Raw genomic sequence first — 22,817 nt, forward strand, 5'->3', positions numbered from 1 at the left:
AGCGTCCAATGTCTCGCTACTATGAGACATGTTTGGCACGACAGTACTGGCGAAGATTCTCAGGGGTTCGTACATTAATTTTTCCCTAAATGGAGATCTCAGAAAGCCTCTAGGTGGGTTATTTAACTTTCGGCGCGCAGGAAGTGACCCAAATAACGTGTAAAACTTTGCTGACACTACATAAGTCTGAACCTCCTCGACTCTAGTGAAGGGGAATAACTTAACAAGCGTATCTTTAAGACATGAAGCTCTTGGCGGCAGTGTGTCACGTCCACTCAAGGCTACACAAATGAGTCTTGTGGAGATGGTGGCCATAAAGAGCCAACACCTGAGGCGGGGCGAGACGTAAGAGGTATTCCACCACATTATAGGATGGGTCGAGCGGCCAGGTGTACTGCTGCTGTACTGGTGATGTTACTGTGTTGCCATACAGTGTGTGTGTGTGTGTGTGTGTGTGTGTCCAGGTGTTGGGGGTGTCGTTATTAAAAGTGGTGGTGCATGTTGCTGAAAACATATTTATTATCAACTATGAGTATTGTTATACGGCATCTAGTGACGACGCCAGCGACAGTATAAATGAGCTAAGAGAAAATACAGCCTATTTACACACACACACACACACACACACACACACACACACACACACACACACACACACACACACACACACACACACACACACACACACACCTGTCTGAAGGAAGTGGGTAGAGCAATACAACCTCTATGGGTTATGTTAAATAGAAACAATAACATAGTCACAGTCAGAATTACGTCATGGAGATGAGATCTATTTCTAAGAGATGATTCAGAAGAAGGAGGTGTACAGTCTTTCCTGGAATGGGTGAGGTGGAGGTCTGTTGCTCCACACCTTCCACACCATGATAGGTTACGGAGGGCTGGGATGAGGATAGATAAGTTGAGGATAAGTAAGGTCAGCTGGATAGACCGGGATGAATAGACCGACAGTGACTAGCACAGGATGTAAGGGGGTGCCCAATAAACTAGCCCCCTCCGGGGCAATCTGTTATCTGTAGATCAAGACTGAATAAATCAACGATGGTTTGTGCGTCGACTGAGAATGTGTCAACTGGCAATGTGTCAACTGGCAATGTGTCAACTGGCAATGTGTCAACTGGCAATGTGTCAACTGGGAATGTGTCAACTGGGAATGCGTCAACTGGCAATGCGTCAATTGGCAATGTGTCAACTGGGAATGCGTACCAAAGAATGTGTCGGCCGGAAATACGTCGATAGCAAAGTTGACGAACAGGAATGCATGAAGTGGGAATGCGTCAATTTTATTATGGTGAATGGGAATGCAGTAACTTCAACTGGGAATCCATCAGTCAGGAATGCGGCAATAGGGAATTAAAGTAAGTGTCCGGGATGGATCAACTAGAGATGGATCAACCAGGGATGGATCAACCAGAGATGGATCAACCAGGGATGGATCAACCAGAGATGGATCAACCAGAGATGGATCAACCAGGGATGGATCAACCAGGGATGGATCAACCAGAGATGGATCAACCAGGGATGGATCAACCAGGATGGATCAACTAAGATGGATCAACCAGGATGGATCAAACAGAGGATCAACCAGGGTTGATCAACCAGAGATGGATCAACCAGGATGGATCAACCAGGATGGATCAACCAGGATGGATCAACCAGGGATGGATCAACCAGGGATGGATTCCAGAGATGGATCAACCAGGGATGGATCAACAGAGATGGATCAACCAGGGATGGATCAACCAGAGGATGGATCAACCAGAGATGGATCAACTGTGGATGGATCAACCAGAGATGGATCAACCAGGGATGGATCAACCAGAGATGATCAACCAGGATGGATCAAATTTCAGGATGGATCAACCAGAGATGGATCAACCAGGGATGGATCAACCAGGGATGGATCAACCAGAGATGGATCAACCAGGGATGGATCAACCAGGATGGATCAACCAGGGATGGATCAACCAGGGATGGATCACCAGGGATGGATCAACCAGAGATGGATCAACCAGGAGATGGATCAACCAGGATGGATCAACCAGGATGGATCAACCAGGATGGATCAAAACAGAGATGGATCAAATCCAGATGGATCAACCAGAGATGGATCAACCAGGATGGATCAAATCCGAGATGGATCAACCAGGGATGGATCAACCAGGATGGATCAACCAGAGATGGATCAACCAGAGATGGATCAACCAGGATGGATCAACCAGGATGGATCAACCAGGGATGGACTAAACAGAGATGGATCAACCGAGAGATGGATCAAATCCAGAGATGGATCAACCAGGGATGGATCAACCAGAGATGGATCAACCAGGGATGGATCAACCAGGATGGATCAACCAGATGGATCAACCAGAGATGGATCAACCAGGGATGGATCAACCAGGGATGGATCAACCAGAGATGGATCAACCAGAGATGGATCAGCAGGATGTGGATCAACCAGGGATGGATCAGAGATGGATCAACCAGATCAACCAGATGGATCATCAACTAGAGATGGATCAACCAGGGATGGATCAACCAGAGATGGATCAACCAGGGATGGATCAACCAGAGATGGATCAACCAGAGATGGATCAACCAGGGATGGATCAACCAGGGATGGATCAACCAGAGATGGATCAACCAGGGATGGATCACTAAGGATAAGGTAAACAATAAAGGGTTGACCTCGAGTGATCGCCAGGCAGATGATCGCCCGACACTGCGCCGGGGTGGGCGAAGCCAGGTTGTTCATCACGCTCATTGTCCCATAAGACCCTTATCTCGATGACCTTTGTGTGTGTGTGTGTGTGTCTGTGTTTACGTGAGTGTATGTGTGTATACCTACGTGAGTGTACGTGTGTGTATGTCTACGTGAGTGTACGTGTGTATGTGAGTGTACGTATGTGTGTGTGTATTTAACATGAGTGTGGACGTGTGTTAGGCAATACGTACAGTGTACCTAATAATTCCGCTTCTTCAACATATACAGTACATACGGCAGATAGTTACAAGTCTTCTTCAACGGTAATATTCCTCGAGGTAGTAGTGCCTTGTAAACCTCTAGGTCAAATGATAAACAAAATGAAAAAAAAAATTATAATGAATACAACATAAGAGAAAATCAGTGAAAGAAGACTAAGCGAAAAACAAAACAATATAATAAAATAATAATCAAAATTTAAATATAATGAAAAAATACGGAACATTAAGTGAATACAATGAAAACATAATAGTGAAGAAATATGATAAATGGTGACAAAAGGAATAAATATATATATAAATAAAAAGTCCAACTGAATATACAATCAAACGTCAATCTTGGGGCTCAACCTGTAGGTCTGAATCCTCGAAGGTAGGCGAGTTATTTTTTCATCCCAAAGACAAAACCCACACAGTTATGGTTGAGTTTTAGAGCAACATCGACGCCATATCCTGCCTTAGTATGAGTGAGCCTGTTAGAAGCGTCCTCACTCCTCACATCTCCGGACAGACAGGGAATTTAACACACGATCCTCTTAACAATAGAGGATCTGGCAGATAAACGCCCACACGATCAAGAGGCAACGAAATTGAGTAGCCTGACAATCCAAGACGCTGATAATCAAGTCACTAAGAGCCTCTTCAACTACCACAGACGATAGAGCAGCAGAACGGCCTATTGAGATAACCAAAACAGACGGTAAATACATTCCAACTCTATTCAACCAACCAAAACAATGGCGAATCAAAACACTGCGAGTCTATTGTGATGCAGAGTTGGGCCTCGGACTCACATCCTCAAAGACTTGAACGCTGAATCCCCCCCACCCCCCGTGGCGAGTGACGTGAGGACACCATCAAACTGACTCACTTTAGTAGTATCAGAGAGCGTCAAACTCACATTTAAATCTAACTGTTACTAGAAGTACTATATTACCCTCAACTAATGGGGGAAAAAATTCAAACTGAGACATTTTATGATTCTGGTTACTGGATCCTCCAACACAACACGCCCATGTCTTCAACAACCGACAACTAGGGAGCGTCTGGCAGCCACGTCGGCGTAGGGATTAACCTGTCAGGAACCCAACCCTGATGCAACACACACATGGGCTGCGTTATCATGGTGGATGGACTGTCATTTCTCTGATTACTAGATCCAAGGATGGTTTATGAAAAGAAAACAATATCCAATGACCTGGTCCTAGTGATCGTGACATCTGAATGTGTGTGAGTGTGTCGGGGGGGGGGGGTGAAAATATTTGCTCCATTAGAAACGAGAACATGAAGATATATTACTGATAGATTATTATTTACCCAGACTTAATATCCCGGAACTACTGTGAAAATAAACCCATGACTTTGAAAAGTTGGCCAAGTGAAGCGGAGACCTTCAATACTGTACACGGGATCAGTTAATAAGTTACGTGTATTTCTACTCTTTTGTTTTGCTTTATTTTTTTTTATGGTTACATGGACCACCAGGTACTTGTATATAGTTCAAGCGTTTATAGAAATGATTATTGGAAGATTTACCACCACTCTGACCCCTCCCTCACCACCCATCACCCCCTAACCTCTCCCTTCCTTACCAACCATCACCCCCTGACCCCTCCCTCATCACCCATCAACCCCTGACCTCTACCTCACCACCCATCATCCCCCCTGACCCCTCCCTCACCACCCATCACCCCTGACCCTCCTCCCCTTCCCCCCTCCCCCCTGACCACTCCCTCACCACCCATCACTGACCCTCACTTCCTTACCACCCATCACCCCCCCCCCTGACCTTCCTCACCACCCACCACCCCTGACCCCTCCTCACCACCGATCACCCCCTGACCTCCCACCATCACCCATCACCCCTCTCCTGACCTCCTCACCACGATCACCCCCCTGACCCCTCCCTCCCTTACCCACCCATCATCCCTTGACCCCTCGTCCCCTCCCCATCACCCCCTGACCCTCCCTCACCACCCATCACCCCCCCTCCCTCCCTCTCCCCACACCCCCTTGACCCTGCCTCATCACCCATCCCTCCCTCCCTCCTCCCCCCAACACCCCCTGAACCCTCCCTCACCATCCATCAAACCCCTGACCCCTCCCTCTCCATCACCCCCTGACCACCTACCCTCTCCATCCACCCCCTGACCACCCCCCTTACCAGTCAGACGCCCACCCATGACGCTAGTAGTGGTGGGCTGCTCAGTCAATAGTTACCTGGCGCCACACAAGAAGGGCAGGCAGGTGGTTGTGTCGCAATACTAATGATAAACTTGTCTCTGTAGCTCTTAGTTATTATCAGATTAGTTTTTTCGGGGATACATATTTTTAGCGCGTGTGTGTGTGTGTGTGTGTGTGTGTGTGGAGACAACACAACTAATTCTTTGATGTTCTTACTGAAGGCTTTAATGGTATTTTTCCATATTTAAGTTAGATATACTGTCTTCATCGACCATTTTTTCAGATCGAAGAGCTTCTTCTCCTTCTTTTCCTCTTCCTTCTCGTTCTCCTTTTCCTCAACCTCCTTTCCTCCTCCTTTTCCTTCTCGTCTTCCCTTTCCCCCCTCCACCTCCTTCTCGTCCTCCTTTTCTTCCTCCTCTCCCTCCTCCTCCTCCTCCTCCTACTGATCCTCACAGTCCCCAAAGAAACATTAACAAAAACTTGACTACATTTATGCATCAATATACGAACCACATAATAACAGTAGTGACCAAGATGGATAATACAACGTGTGGGCGCGGGGCTGGTTGGTCACTCAGGCGCGAGTCAGGGAACAGGAGTGACATTGTTAAAGCTAGCGGATGCAGAAAGAAAACATCTACATACAATATTTATAAAACTAACTTCAATAAGAGAAAACACGAAGTGAAATCTTGAATACTCTTTAATTTCTTCTTTTTCTTATTATTATTATTATTATTATTATTATTATTATTATTATTATTATTATTATTATTATTATTATTATTATTATTATTATTATTATTATTATTATTATTATTATTACTTTTATCAAATTATAAGTACAATAAAAAAATCGTTGACTAATCTATTCTCCGAGGCGTCTCCTTGTGAAAGACTGAAAGATATATGAAAGATTGTTATAAATCTATGTTCGATACACACTTACCTCCCCCCCAGCCCCCTCCTAGGGACAAAGACAGAGGCTGTACACATTATACCCAACCCTGACAAAATAAACGACTGCCCCACGCTGCTGCCCATTACTTACCCCAAGGAGGCCGCTGTCATCCCGGGGCAGCACATCAGCTGACTCCCGTGTAAACAACATTGACAGGTGATGAAAAGTGGAAAAAAGTTTGGGTAAACAAATGATGATGTGTGCATGAATTATAAGACATGATGATTGAGAGGTTCCTTACTGTTACATGATACTCTTCAGTCTGTGTTGGTCGTCTGGGGTGAGTGAGGGTAAGAACAGTGTCATGCTCTCACAATACATCCACTGAAGGTTATTGTTTGATTACTTGCCGGGGAAATTCCCCCCCTCATCTATTTTTTTAGTGTGTATTTGTACCTGTGTATGTTTGTGTTTGTTCTCGTGTGGGAGTGTATGCCTCAGTGTGTGTGTGTGTGTGTGTGTGTGTGTGTGGGAGGGTGGGGGCTCTCTAACCGTTAGACGTTTTAAGTCATGACTCCCAAATCCATATATCAAGTTTCTATGATACTTCTTTCAAAGCCATTGTTTGTGGCAGAGGTGGGCTGAAGGTCAGTTATAGGAACAAGCATTGTTCACTCAGCACGTGGGAGTGACAGGTACTGGCGCGGCAGCACACCACTCACGTAACTCACCACATAAATTTGTCGACCACATTATTAACCCTAGACGACCCTGACTTCTGAAATCTAAAACAACTTTACCTTTAACTTGTTTCTTGTTAGACTTTCTTTAATGTACAAAAATATCAAGAAAAACACAAAGCTCTCTCTCTCAAACTCTCCTCGACGTTCTGGTGATTTCAATTAGCTAGGATCGCAGGACATTCACGAACACAAGAGTTTGAGCCCATCTGGGAGGAAACGGTACCTGTGGCCTTTTAATCTCATACATCTTCCTCCTGGTGCTCTGTGGTCCCCAACCTGTAGTTCGAGGGCACCATGGCGCCCGCGGAACCATATTATGGAGCCCGCAAAGGTTTATTAGAAAATTTTGAAATATTGGGGATTCTTTGTCAGACTGAAATTAATAAAAATATGTAATAACTTGATACAACTGTCGTGTACAGGGCGTATGTATTTACCCCAGACCGGGCCCAGAGAGAGAGCCAGCCTTCTCACTGTCCAAGAGTAAATGTAAAAACTATGCAACTGGTAACAGCTAGACGTGTAAAACTGCAAATGACTGTACAGTATATGTGAAATTTTTTTCTTGAATGTAGACCCAAAGTTTTGGCGCCCTCCACTATATTTACAATGATAAATGTGGCCCAGAGCCTACAAATGATTGGGGACCACTGCTCTACAGTAAGGGCAGGTTGGCCTTAATTTAAGGAGGAAGCTCCTGTTTAATTCTACAACAATTGTCTGCCATACTGTACAGTGCTGACAGCTCATGTTCATTACGTCAATCATTCGGCCTTCTATCACGAGGTAAAGTGTTTTTGTCGCCCAGCTGATGCGCATCTTTATGTAGGAAGTGGGTGGGTGGCCTGTTGACACCTCCAGTGTTTCTCTATATAAACGTGTCCTTTCTCTACCTGGTCAGCATTCACAATATATGACATTTTCATTTATTTAGTACAAACCAAAATAAATAATGAAACGTAAATAAATTAACGAACGGATTATAATAATTGTCCTAAGTGGTGGTATTTTGGTGTTATCTTGTTGCTCTCTCTCGTGTACTTAGGTCGTTCGTGGGTTTATCTCTTCTTATGAAATGTGTTGATGGGTCGCTTGGTGAAGAGCCAAGGAGGGGGGAGAAGTGGTTAATGCATATTTACAAGAGAAAGTTGTCTTGACAGTATAGTGCAACACACTTATATCTGGTGGAGGGCTTGCATTATTCAATATATAAAGGCAATAAACTCATAAACTGTGAGTAACATTTGTAATTAATTCTGGTGTGTTAATAAAGCGCAAATAGACGTATAAATTATCGCCTCGCTTAAATAAAATTATTGTGTTCTTAATATTTAAAACTATTGCTACTACTCCTAATAAAATATAGTAATGTACACGGTTTATTTCCAAGAATTGCGTCCATATACCTCCTGCTGTGTATAGTGCACGACAGTGTACAGTGGACGGCAGTGTAGCAGTACAAGGTAGTGTATACTGTACGACAGTGTACAGTACACGGTAGTGTACAGTGCACGGCAGTGTAGCAGTACAAAGATAATTAACATACAAGATCTTACATAATTACTATAAACAAACAAAACTGGTGAAGACACTAAGTAACATGACCGCCACCTGTGAGCACATATGAAAGACTTTTAAAGGCACTTTTATTATGAAAGCCATTTATTTACATATACACTTTACTCAACATATTTCTTAAGAGCATCATCTGTAAGTATTTAATAAAACTAACTATATATATATATATGTAACTGTTGCCATGTAATGAACTATAAATCACTGTTTATATATGTACGTAAGCTTATGCAGAACGCAGGGCTTAACTGCACTCGACCGAGGCGCTATCCACACTAACCCGAACCGCTCCTGCTAACTCTCCTTCCTGCCCTGTTAACTTTCAGTAAGTAAAACTACTGAATTACGATAAAATACCAAACTCTGCGGACATACAGGAACTTATTTCACTTCTTTTACAAGTAAATATTACTGAATACGGGATCTTCACCTGTGACAATTTAAAACTAACTAAAACGAAGCAGCCATTTTTATTCATTGTACAAAATTCAGAACTGTGGGTAAGGGCTGAAGTAGCCTCGCGCGGATAATGACCATGATATGACTATTCTCGCCTCAAATCATAAGAGGCCCGAACAGGTTTGGTAATAGGATAAACTTAAGTCTTTTATTTCCGTTTGATTTATAAGTCTCTTCTATTTCCCTGTGATTTATGGTTGGTGCTATTTACGTCTGCTTACCATGATTTACCAACAGCTAAGCCCAGGATATTGATGATCGTCTAAGTACAAAGAATAATGTTTGTTGTTGTGTTGACTACACTCCTGACACCAGCTGCTCACTCCACGGGAGCCAGTGAATTGATTTTAATAGGGAACAAACAACTAAATTTTAAATTAATGTATCTTTTCCAAAAATAATTTCACCATGAACTAAATTTAGGGTATTTCGGGATTTCGAAGATAATACAATAAATTTTTGGACCTAAGAGTATACAGAAAACGTTTAGTGCCCCCCCCCCCCGTGGCTCATAATTATATACTAAACAATAAATACAAATTTATCAGTTTATACTTATTTTTAGGTCACGTAGTCACACTTTAATGTTTCCTATCCAGTTAAAATAATTATTCACCTCGACACGTTTGAACACATGACATGAATCTTAAAGTCTTAGAATACCGAAGACACCATCTAATATAAGTCCGGTTAATACGAGTTACTGAAGGCAGGTGTTACAAGGTTAAGGTCCTGTAAGCCTTTCCATATACAGTATATACTTCCTATCCTGGTCTACCTATGGGTATCTAGACAGTCTGCTAAATATTTCTACATTTGGTAGTTAAGGTATCCAGACCAGTGACGATACTATGTCTTAAAGATGTCTCCAAGATCAACGGATAGAAAACCTCAATGAATCAAGTTTATTGTATACTATAGCGAATGAGTCTGTATGTTTGTTGACGTCTTCGTTTTCGTATACAGTACAGTATGCGTATCTTTAACACGAACTTCAAACAAAACACAAACGCTAAATAAATTAAGATAATATTCGACCCTACAACACCACTTTTCAATATAAGAATCACAACAAACACCTTTATCAATAATGTGAATAAAAAATATATAAAATAAAACTAGAACAGCCTTAAACGTCGTCTTACAGCCGCCGTCAGAAACCTGGCGGTGGAGGACGGTAAGGCGAGTCGCAGACCCACACCCCACCTGGCCCTAGCTGATAGCGGCCTCTCTGATACTCCCCCACATGGAAATTCTACACTAAATAGGCGCCCCTTCTGCCAGATATTATACCATAGTGGTGGATGGAGTGGAGCGGGAAGCTTAAGGTCCACACTGAGGAAGTTTATATTCGACTGACAGTTCAATTTCAATTTCAATTGTTTATTCCTTGATAGAGGAAGCGGGATCCTAGTGCTGTCACTAGGTACCCCTGTACAATGACACCAGAAGCATCTGGCAAGTGTGACAAGTATATACAGTATAAATATTATAAAGGGGCTTACTAAAGCCTAAGGAAGGAAGGATATTCCTTTAACACATAATCAATGTTATTTACAAAATATCTGGCCAGCATGGGGAGGATCATCGTGTCTCCGTCAGGGGGTCGTGGAGTGGTGGTCCAGCAGGCGTCACGGAAGCGTTGTGTGTGGGGACATCTTAGGAGGTAGTGGAAAAGGGTGCTGTTTTCAAGTTTTTCCGCGCTCTTGTCCATAGTTTTAACAGATGAAATTTGTAGTCTTTGCAATCTGACGTTCGCCTATATCTTAAGTTAAGTAGAATTATGTGTGCTTTGGCTACGGTTTAGGACAGAACAAACTAACTGTCGGTTGAAGTGGTGAGTTAGGTATGATACTAGACTAGCTGTGGACACCATTATGAAAAAGTGGACCAAACAGCGTGTCAGACACACATGGGTTCTGCTGAAGGCACGAGGAAGGATCCAAGGATATATTTTTGAAGGGTTGAGTGCACACACACACACACACACACACACACATAAATAGGAACTGATAACGAAACTCAGTTACATCGAGGGTGTCTTCAGGTTCACGTCAGTACTGAGGCTCTCACGCACCTCCCACCTCGATCGACAAATTTACAACATTGAAAAAAATAGACAAAAAATCATCACTGAGGTACAGTACCTTAAGTGATAGGTTAGGTATGAGTAGCATACATTAAATTGGGTAAATTTGGCAAGGTTAGGTTGGGAAAGTTAGGTTATGTTAACAGTGAGAGGAGAAAACCTTGAATGATCCATACTAACTTAACGTAAACAGACCTAATAAGATCTGACATACGTGACCTGTCAAAGCCACACCCACCCTCCTCCGCCACTCTACTTGCTAATATCAACAGTGACCATCCCATTTGGTAAAACAAAGCGAATTTTGAATAAAAACTTCTCAGAAAACGCTGCGGACGACGCCTTATTATACTGAGCGGGAGCCCGGGTATACCTCCCCCCTCCCATTGGCCGTGGTCTTGCAAGGCAACTGGGTGTAAGGTTGGGTTAGTTATGGCTGTACAGAGCAGCCTGTACTTGTATTCTCTTCGGTCGTTAGACACGTTTTCACGCTGTGTCTTGTGTTTACACCCACCCGCTTGCTCTTCATGGAGAATAATCATGAGATCCTGCCGAGTTCAAAGTCGATATTTCATCTTTTTCAACTGCCTCTCTTATTTTGTATGTACAGACACAATAGTTGTATTCTTTTTTTATAAAGAAAACAATGAAAAAATATATTACTTTGTCATTTTCCGAAACAGACGTTGTTCAAAGAAGATAAACCACTAATAAAAGAATGAAACAACAAAACTTTAAATAATCTGCAGTTGTCCCGAACCTTACAATCAACGTGAAGATATCAGTATCTCAGAAACATCGAGAGAGCATCGCTCGCATCAAACATTACTGGCGTCAAAAGGTAAAGTTTCTAAGCCAATCATGAAAGAGAATTACCGTAAAACGATGTGGGCGTGACATAGCAGCTGACATTTATGTCCTTATACGACGCGACCATTGTATTAATCTCAACGCTTATCACGTAAGGACTATTTATGACTTAACCAGGGAATTAATTTCAATTTCGACACCACTTGGCCGTCCAAAACAAGCGGGGTACAGCAGTTACCAGCCACAATCATTTACGACTTGAAGGTTGATGGGCATCTGGCAATACCTTTGATTTTGGTGAGAACCTATAGAAGTTTGTGAACATTTTTAAACTTGTAGTTCAATGTTATCATCATTATCATTATACCTAACTTTTAACACATTTCTGCTTATAATCCGAAGAGGAAATAGTGAATAAATATGGGTAAACACTACAAGTTTTCGAGACAATAGACGATAACTGTGGGGTCCTGTATACACCGAACTTGAACACGTTAGGCGGGGAATTACTGTTCAGGGGCGCCGCGGGGAGTGTTGTATGGTGCGGGTTTATGGCTATCTTAAGATCAGCCACGACCTGACACGAAGAGTTTTACAATTCAGGATTCTTATAACTAACCCGGAACAACTATAAAGGAAGTAATGCATTAGTGTTGGTACAGTTACAGGTAGCAAGGGACGTTTAATTAATCATTTAATGGTATAAATATTAGTAGTGATAATATCAACGTGAAAAATTATAATCGTCAACAATGATATTATTAACGTTGGAAATATAAATTAAAGGTTTCTGTACCCTACACATCATAAGCCATCCAGTTAGGTATTAACTTACAGTGGTGACGGCATATAATTGACAGGTGTAGCCTAGTAGGTGGTAAGGTAAGGTCAATTTGAAATTTCTTGGTTGCTGGATTTAGTTTTGTGGAATTTTGTGTCACTAACTTCTTCCCTCTCATCTTGTGCCCTAGTCCTCCTTGTCTCTGTATAAGGCAAGACAACTGTCACTGTCCTTGTTGGCTGAGTAGGACTGTGGGTGGTAAGGTAAGGTGGGTTTTGAGGTGGGGTGGGGTGACGGTAGGTCAGTGGGTGGTGAAGAGGGGGGTGATGGTGGGTAGGGTGGGTAGGAGATGGGGTGGGGGGAGATGGGGGGATGGGAGGAGATGGTGGTCAGGAGCCTTACGCCCGTATTATTAAACAACATCTTCCCTTGAAGAGGATCGTCGTGTTTCAACCCAAGTTTTAAACTAAATGAGTCCTGAGGGACACCACAGTACAGTACTTAACGGGGCGGTGTGGCGGTAAAATTAACTAATAACAATAAAATTAATTTATAATATTGGAATTAGTTACTAAACTACCTCCTGTACATCGTCACAACACACCACCTACCTCGCCACGCCACACCACACCACCTACCGTACCTCGCCACACCACACAGCATGAGTGAGGGTTCTGACGTACACATGACTGGCTCAAACAGTGACTTAACCCATTCAGTACGGTGACAACCCATGAATACATTGTCACCGTATTCGAAGGAAAAAGTCATCATATTCAAAGGACTAAAACATTGTACTCAAGACGTTAAGTCATTGTACTTAAAGGGTTAAGGAAAGATCGATCTGGTTGTACAAGTGTCAGGCAGCCCTCACGTCTATCAAACACAGGTGATGTTACTTGACTACAGACGGGAGGAGAGGCACAAGATTAACATACCTGGACAGTTAAAAGATTCACGCAATTACCCAAACTTAAGAAAATGGAGAAATATTGTTATAAGACAATACATATGTGGATAAGAATTGATAAAGAATAAAACGAAGCACACACAGATACTTCACTACAATTATTTATACTGTTGAAGTATTATTTTATATCTCGCACTTAAACAATTCCACAAATATGAGGAACATTGCCAGATTTTAGCATTGTATTCTATGATTTTCCATTTATATTAAGTAAACATTTTAAGTTAATGTAATTCAACAAAAGCCATATTAGGACTTTGTTTTACCATATATGGGCGATGATAACTACAATAAAACGTTTCGATTATCACGTTGTTTGTTTTTCCCACATGAAGTTGACATTACACCCAGACTGTACAGTAACTGTGTTCTCTTGTCTGTTATAAGGGGAAAACACCTTAGGTAAGATGTGTGAGGTAGGTTGGCCGGGTCAGTGTGTTTACCCTGCTAACCCACCTCCTCAGTCGCACCTGGCCTATTGTACAGTACCTATCTGTTGCATCTCGTCTGTCGTACTTACACTGTCGCATGTGGTCTGTCACACTTGCTCTATCACACTGGGCCTGTCGTACTAAATCTGCCATACCTAAAACCTGTGTCCAGGACGGAGACCATGTGTGGCAGGACCAGCCTGTAAACACCCACCCTTAATCTCTCATCAAACGGCTCACGACGACGGCCCCCTTGGCATATCAGCTCAGGTCTGTCTAGATGCCTTTGTCTGCTTCTGGGGCGAGGTGCACAGTTGTTTACATGTTTATATGTTTATGCAGGAAGCCTGTCGTCTCTTTAGTCAAGTCCAGGAAAACACATCGTGCTATTGCTCCATCGAGTAGGCCAAGCTGTGGTGAGTGAGCTGAGGACTCACCCAAACACAGCCCTGAATATGGGAAAAGCTTTGTTCAAGTTGTTTGATTGTGCACGGATCACTTTACATATAAACCTTTGGTGTCAAGTGAAGTGTAATTTTCACCTTCAGATCTGACTGGTTGTGATGAGCGACGTCCAGGTCTTGGCAGGATTAGTGAACGGACTAAGGTGGCGGCGTCTGTCTCTGGTGGTATAGGGACCATTGCCTGTTCTGTTGTCCCTTAAATAAAAGTCTGAACGAGAGAACACTGCCCCAGGATACAAACGGAGGGTGTTTGTGATGCTCAACACCCAATTTGCAGCATCCGTTTGCTGTAAAAGCCAGTTTTTGAATAATAATAATTTTTATTTGTCCAGGTATTGTAAAGTGACCTTTGTCTGTTAAAATTAGAGTTTGAAATTACCGAGAACTCTTAGTATTAACGATGCTCTCGGCTAGTGGTCAGGATAGGTAGACCTCAACTTGGTACAGGGTCTCAATTGTTTCTCTTACTTTGACAACTCAACATACATATATCGTTTCTCACTATTGTTTTTTTATGATTATTTACTGTTATTATTATTATTATCATTATTATTATATTTTTATTATATATTTTCATTTATTATTTTTTATCAATTATTATTATTATTATTATTATTATTATTATTATTATTATTATTATTATTATTATTATTATTATTATTATTATTATTATATTTTCGCCCCCAGACCCCGATGTGGGTCATTGACCTGTGCCCTGGTGGGCTAATCCCGTAAAAAAACAAAAAACAAAAAAAACATAGGTTGTGTAAGTAGCCAACCTCACCCCCTCTCGCTTCCCCACAACCCCTCCCTGACCCCATCTTCCTCCCCCACCCCCTCCCTCCCACCCCCTTGTTAGATTGAACATCTGTCCAGGGTCAGTAACCATCCCTACAGACGCGGCCCTCCTCGCCTCACTTTCATTACCAGACACCATGACCATAATTAATACTCCCTTACAAATACCCAACAAATGTTTACTTAAAAATACCTTCACACTTTTAACTGTTTTATATTTGGTATTTTCTTCTATACAATAATGACCAAATTTAAAATACTGTGTAAATCGTCATATTCTACAGTTTTCCTCTTGTGTTTAGTTATCAGGAAAATACGTCGTTTGAGGCCCAGGTATCAGAAGTGACATATTCGTGGTGGGTGAGTGAGCTGTGTGTCGTGTCATGTGAGGTCCACCTCCAGCGTTAATGGCTGGTTGAGGCCAAGAGTTATCGGTGCCCACCCACGTCGCTATTCCTCCCCACCACAAGCCCGTCCCACACCTGTTCAGCTACACACCCGCCCCACACCTGTTCCGCTACACGCCCGTCCCACTCCTGTTCCGCTACACGCCCGTCCCACACCTGTTCCGTCTCACACACACGCCCGTCCCACACCTGTTCCGCTACACACCCGCCCCACACCTGTTCCGCTACACGCCCGTCCCACACCTGTTCCGCTACACGCCCGTCCCACACCTGTTCCGCTACACGCCCGTCTCACACCTGTTCTTCTACACGCCCGTCCCACACCTGTTCCGCTACTCTCCCGTCTCACACCTGTTCCGCTACATTCCCGTCCCACACCTGTTCCACCATACACGTGTGCCACTAAAAATCTCACCCATAAAACACCTGCGCTACTAAAGGTCTTCGCTACATACCTGTCCTGTAAAACTTATATCCTTCACACCTGCCTCAACACACTTGTTCTACCGAGCAATCGACCAAATTAATTCCTGTCCTCCTTCACATCTACTCTGCCACACACTTGTCACAAGGATACGACAGACCTGTTTCTCCCTGCTACACATCTGTCCAGCCATACAATATGACCCATTACATACCTGACTCTTCACCACACACCTGCTACCTCCACAAATCTCTTCCGCCACACACCTGCTACCTCCACAAATCTTCCACCACACACCTGCTACCTCCACAAATCTTCCACCACACACCTGCTACCTTCACAAATCTTCCACCACACACCTGCTACCTCCACAAACCTCCACCACACACCTGCTACCTCGCTATCAGCCGAAGATTAAGGACGTCAATATGGTCAAGACAAGACTAATTCCTCGGGTTTTCTCTTAGTTGTTAGGACCGCAAGTAGACTTAAGGTGAGTTAATTATATACGAGGAAGATGTTGTCCGTACACAGCGTCACGATGGTGTACTGTATTTATCAGACATAATAAACCAGAATTGACACACTGGAGAGGGAAGAGAGGGGAGGGGAGGGGAGGGGAGGAGAGGGGATTGGGGGGAGGGTTGACCAGATCTGAGTGAGGCTACGACTGCCACAACACAAACTGGTGTACACCCACACACCACCACTATACACTGTTGTACACCAACACACCGTCGACCTGAGCCTTGTAGACGTCGCTTGCCGGAGTAGAAGCTCCCTAATTTATGTACAATTCACGTAATTAAGCAATTCGTGCTCGGGGTTGTGGAGCATTAGGCCTCCTGGCCACCCTAACACTCACCCCGTCTCCCTGTATCTCCCAGCGCCTCTCATACATCCGCGACTCAGACAGATATCGCCAGGAGATCGGGGCGTCTCCACAGAACACCTTGATTCACCAAATTGTTTGCATATTGGGTTGGGGATGAAGTTAACTCTCCCGGCTGCCCTGCCAGCCACTCCTCCGTCTGGCCCGGTATAGATAAAGTTATTTTTGCTTCCTTCATTATTAAGAATTGTATCTTAGAAACTCGTTTATTTTAAAAATAACAAACACATAATACACCATCATGCTCATGGCCAGGCCAGGTGGTTTCCAAGACTTGTACTTATATTTCTCCCGCGACAGAGACTGAAGAAACACAACTGGCGAGGCACATCGATGTCGACGTTATTTCAGCTACCATCATCATCTCATAATTCGTGCAATTCATTAAGATTGCATTCTCACGTCTCTAAGTAAGTAAAAACATTTAAGTAAAAATTTTCTGAGAATCATTGCCCTATTTTACAAATGGTTGAGTGCCTTACCTTCAGGGAGACAAGTGGGTGATGCAGAAGACCACCTGCCGCCAACACACACAGCGATGGGCGTGCCTTCCAAGGTGTAGCCGTCGTTGCAGGAGTAGGAGACCACAAAACCGCCCCTGCCCAGGGAGACACGCCCTTGGGAGATCGCTGAGGGCGGGATACAACGGCCAGTACTCAGCCCCACCAGGCTCACCGTCAACACTGTGGGAGATACAAGACGTGTTAGTGGAGGTGCGCTCTCTCTCTCTCTCTCTCTCTCTCTCTCTCTCTCTCTCTCCAGTGTTAAGGTGAACTATGGCCAACAATCACTCCCGGGGTTAGAACAACAATACACATCATAATTAAGAGAATCTACTTCAAAGACACAATAAACTTGTAATGAGGAATTCAGCGATACATTTAGTATACCTATGTATGTATGAATGTATGTATGTAAACTGACATTCAAAAAATGAAAATCTTGAAAAACAAAACTTACCTAACCAAAGAGTTCTCAATATTTCAGGGTTGACAAGACGTAATAATACACATAAGTGAAACAACTGTGGCGGGAGTCAACACACGGTGGTGCAAACACTCAGAAAAGGTAACTTACGTCAACAAGAGTGACTAAGCTTACTCAGTGGCCCGGGTAAATGTTCCTACCAGCTGATATAATGACCTTAATAGATCTTTAAACTCCATTATGGCCTTAAATTATACACCTTTGAGAAATTGTGAAAAGGAAAATGTTTTAGGAATTTATTGGTTAAAACTCTGACAGATCCACGTTCGTCAATGTATTATTTGCTTATATACGTGAAATCCATTAAGCAGTGAATTATTTTCCAGTGTGGGGTTTATTTACACTCTCAGGATCCTCATACCAGTGAATCTTTTCAGTGTGGGGTTTATTTACACTCTCAGGATCCTCATACCAGTGAATCTTTTCAGTGTGGAGTTTATTTACACTCTCAGGATCCTCATACCAGTGAATCTTTCCAGTGTGGGGTTTATTTACACTCTCAGGATCCTCATACCAGTGAATCTTTCCAGTGTGGGGTTTATTTACACTCTCAGGATCCTCATACCAGTGAATCTTTTCAGTGTGGGGTTTGTTTACATTCTCAGGATCCACATAACGGTGAATCTTTCCAAACGAATAAATCTCGATTCCAATGGTCACTCGTAGCTCCAGATCTGCCCACCGACGTCTCACTGGCCAAGAAAGTGTTCAAGGTGGCGGGAAACGAAGACTCTGACAAGAATGGCGTACAATAATGAAGAGTGTGATTTTTAAAGGGAAATTTGTACACCTAAACCTGAAGTGAACTGAAGTGATAATGCAGAAAGTGAATAATGTATTGTCAGTGAGTACTAAAAACAAATCTGAGTACTAGTAAAAGGTCACAGAGTACTAGTAACAGGTCAGAGTATTATTAGAGGTCAGGGTACTAATAAAATATATATGAGTACTGGTAAGAGGTCAGAGGACTAGTAACAGGTCAGAGTACTAGTAACAGGTCAGAGTACTAGTAACAGGTCAGAGTACTTGTAACAGGTCACCTTACAACACACACTAGACCAGTACAGACAGGTTCACTCACCCACCAGTACACGACAGATTCACTCACTCACTCACCAGTACACGACAGATTCACTCACTCACTCACCAGTACACGACAGGTTCACACACTTACCAGTTCACGACAGGTTCACTCACTCACTCACCAGTACGACAGATTCACACACTCATCAGTACACAGGTTCACTCACTCCACCAGTACACGACAGATTCACTCACTCACTCACCAACACACGACAGGTTCACTCACTCACCAGTACGACAGGTTCACACACTCACCAGTACACGACAGATTCACTCACTCACTCACCAGTACACGACAGATTCACTCACTCCTCACCAGTACACGACAGGTTCACTCACTCACCAGTACCGACAGATTCACTCCTCCTCACCAACACACCAGACTTGCCGACAGGTTCACACTTACCAGTTCACGACAGGTTCACTCACTCACCAGTACGACAGGTTCACACACTCACTTCACTCACTCACTCACCAGTACACGACAGATTCACGCTCATCAGTACGACAGGTTCACTCACTCACTAGTACACGACAGGTTCACACACTCACCAGTACACAACAGGTTCGTTCACTCACTCACCAGTACCGACAGGTTCACACACTCACCAGTTCGACAGGTTCACTCACTCACCAGTACACGACAGATTCATTCACTCACTCACAGTATACGACAGGTTCACACACTCCCAGTGACAGGGTTCACTCACTCACGTACACGACAGGTTCGCTCACTCACCGGCACACGACAGGTTCACACACTCACCAGTACCGACAGATTCACTCACTCACCAACACACGACAGGTTCCTCACTCACCAGTACGCGACAATAACGACCGAGGCTTACAGTGGGCAGGTCGTTTGCCTCAACAACTTATCTACGACTACCGGTTTACAAGGTCCTGTTGACCACCTCCCAGTTTCTTATCCAGTATGTGGGACCTGTTTATGTACCCACCCCACTGTACCTCCGCCTCTTCATCCTGTATCGCACTTACCCACTGCACTCCTCCTCCTCCTGTATCACCCACTGTACTCTCCTCCTCCTCCCCAATATCACCCACTGTACTCTCTCCTCCTCCCCCTGTATCACCCACTGTACTCTCCTCCTCCCCCAATATCACCCACTGTACTCTCCTCCTGTATCACCCACTGTATTCTTCTCCTCCTCCTCTTGTATCAAGCTGACCACTGGCCCCATTGTCTTTAACAAAATGTGAAAACTCTTCTTCTTTTTTAATTGGGGTCAAAAAGTCATTTATCCAGAAAGACCAAAAGTTATTCAATATTTTTTCTATGAGCAATTTTGTTTCTGTTTGAGAGAAAAACAAAATAATTTCCTCCATTTTTGAGGGAAAAGCATTTTGTAGTAGCAAAGAAATATCCAATATTTACATTTATAGCAAGAAAAACGTTCAATTCCCCATCGTAGGACTAATATATCCTATTTGTTCTTATGAGCAAAAAGTATCCAATGTTCGCTATCAAAACAAAAAAAAATCCCATTTCCTGTATTACAGCACCAAAATATCCACAGCTTTCTATTATGACACAAAAGTACCCCACTGTCTGTGTTCTGTAGCCACGAGGTAATAACACACTGACCTGGCCGGTAATAGGTCAACATTGAACACAAACTATCACTGTGCTCTGATGTAATTACCACAGCATCTTTATGTCGTCAGCTGGGTCAGGAGAGTCATGGTGTTGTAGGTTACTTTGGTAAATGTTGTAATATATGGTTTTACAAAAATCTTACAGGAAACAGACTTGTGTGTTACGATACAGAATATTTGTTTCTCAATTCCACAAGTAATGTCATTGTATATACTGTATATAGGTATACTGTAGATATGTGTGTGTGTGTGTGTGTGGCAAAGTTTACTCTTAGTTACGAAGCTGCCAGCAACAGACATGTTCTCAAGGTCAATGTCTGCTGGGTGAGCATTGCTTTAAAATAATGGATTCAAGTAATAGAATTTTCTAACATTCCGGGACAAAACATAACCACGTCGGCAAACATTCAAGTGTTTCGGGCCCTGACACACACACACACTGGAGCACCCTGGTGACTGTATATATAACCAGTGGTGAGGAAGGTCTTCCCGGTATGCTCCACCATCCACCCTCCTGACCTCCCCCTGTACGCTGGTCACCTCCAAGTTTCCTGACCTAATCTATCCATCTGACAGCTGATCTTATCCGAGTCTTTTATTATCTTTTGAAATACACTCGAGGCTCTTCTTATACCTTGTTGATCTGTTCTTGTCGTGTAACTTGACCTCCGCCATTTCAATTCCGACTTATTAGTATTAACATCTCGTGCTTGATGCATCGTCTCACTCTGCTTTAGTGTTGAATAAACATATTTCTAAGTTTATTTGAGTAGAAGGGATTTTATTGGTATTTTCTCATTGACTCGCATTGTCTGATATCCATAAATTATTGTTGGCATTAGTCACTGGTCAAATGCTTATCTATTTAAATAAAGGAAGTACAGTAGTTGTTTTTGTATATCGAGTAAGTCTGAAAATCTCTCCAACGTTTTCATCTGGTGATCCAAATAATTTCTTTATATAGATACATTTTATTATTATTTAAAATATTTACATTGTTGACCATCTGTAAGAGGAATGTAAGACTGTGTTAACCATTACATTAATCCAGTTAACTAAGTCTCACTATTTTCTTAACTTCCTACAGTTCTCGTATTTAACCTTTGTATTTTCAGACAGTTTGAACCATATCCCAGAAGTCATCAACAGAAGGAGCACATAGTGTGATCTTAATATAGTTTAACTCAATTCAATAACTTGTAAACACCCTCAAAGGTTCGAAAATAATGTTCTCATTCTTTATCAATATATTCCAGTCGATGAGAAGATTAAAAATATTCACAGTCGATACACCATAAACATAATGGTAATTGGCTTCATTACACAGCAGGAACACTTTCTGTACAAGATGTGTATTACAGTAACTACTTCTTAACCCGTTCTGGCTCTCCGTTGACAGAAACCTTATATTGCAGCAGTCTGGTGGTCAGCGTTTTTTGTAACCATTTTACACACAACTGGTTGAAGTATAATTAGTGTGTAGGTTCTTTAGTTTTATGAATTACCACTTGTTTTAAGCAGGACGTATAACAGTAACATTAATCTCAGTTCTGAACAAGTTTACTTTTAATACATTTGGTGAATAACTGCACGATACGTCTTGTAAGATCATCTTCTCATCTTTTATGACCTGCCTCGTGTGGGCGACCATCACCTAGTCGTCAGGTCGTCCTCAACCATCCTGTACACAACTCCTCGGTGACGCCCCTTAGTTTTTTCTTATCATCATCCCCATCTTCTTCACTGACAACTATGTGAGTTTCCGCCATATAACTTTGCTCAGTTTGTTGTTGACGGGATTGTTTCTCTCACCAAGGTGTAGTCACGTGGAGGAGGTCTTCCTTGACACACTTCTTATTCTTAAGTTTGTTCTCGGATCAAATTATTAAATACTTCCCTGTAACTGAAGTCCAAACTTTCAGTGGAGTATTTTAATACATTCAGTAGAGATGTATAAGTTATTGTATCAGGTGAGTGAGAGGGAGACAGGTGCTGGGGCAAAGTAATAAGATGCTGCCTGCTTACTGATACCATCACACGACCACCCAGACCTTCACCCCCTCCTGTCCTCCTACACCGATACCCTGTTCTTCTGCGGCTCTTACACCTACATCCACGACCTACTTCTGCTGTTTCTACCACACTACACCCCTCCTACGCTTACAACTTATGCTACAACCTACACCTATCTCACAAACACAC

The 22,817-nt window shown here is 42.9% G+C and overlaps 1 protein-coding gene across 5 annotated transcripts in view; it reads right to left on the reverse strand.

Moving 5' to 3' along the window:
* Positions 1 to 17,622, reverse strand: part of LOC121877503 (fibrillin-3-like) — a 145,339-nt gene extending 127,717 nt beyond the window's left edge. For all 5 annotated transcript variants that reach the window (XM_042383283.1, XM_042383293.1, XM_042383286.1 and 2 more), the window contains exon 1: positions 17,411 to 17,622. The gene's annotated coding sequence lies outside the window, so the exon portion shown is untranslated. The remainder of the gene's footprint in view (positions 1 to 17,410) is intronic.
* Between the last annotated feature and the right edge of the window lie 5,195 nt (positions 17,623 to 22,817).

Source organism: Homarus americanus, unplaced genomic scaffold, assembly GCF_018991925.1.
Source record: "Homarus americanus isolate GMGI-L3 unplaced genomic scaffold, GMGI_Hamer_2.0 scaffold33468, whole genome shotgun sequence".
Classification (NCBI taxonomy): Eukaryota; Metazoa; Arthropoda; class Malacostraca; order Decapoda; family Nephropidae; genus Homarus; species Homarus americanus.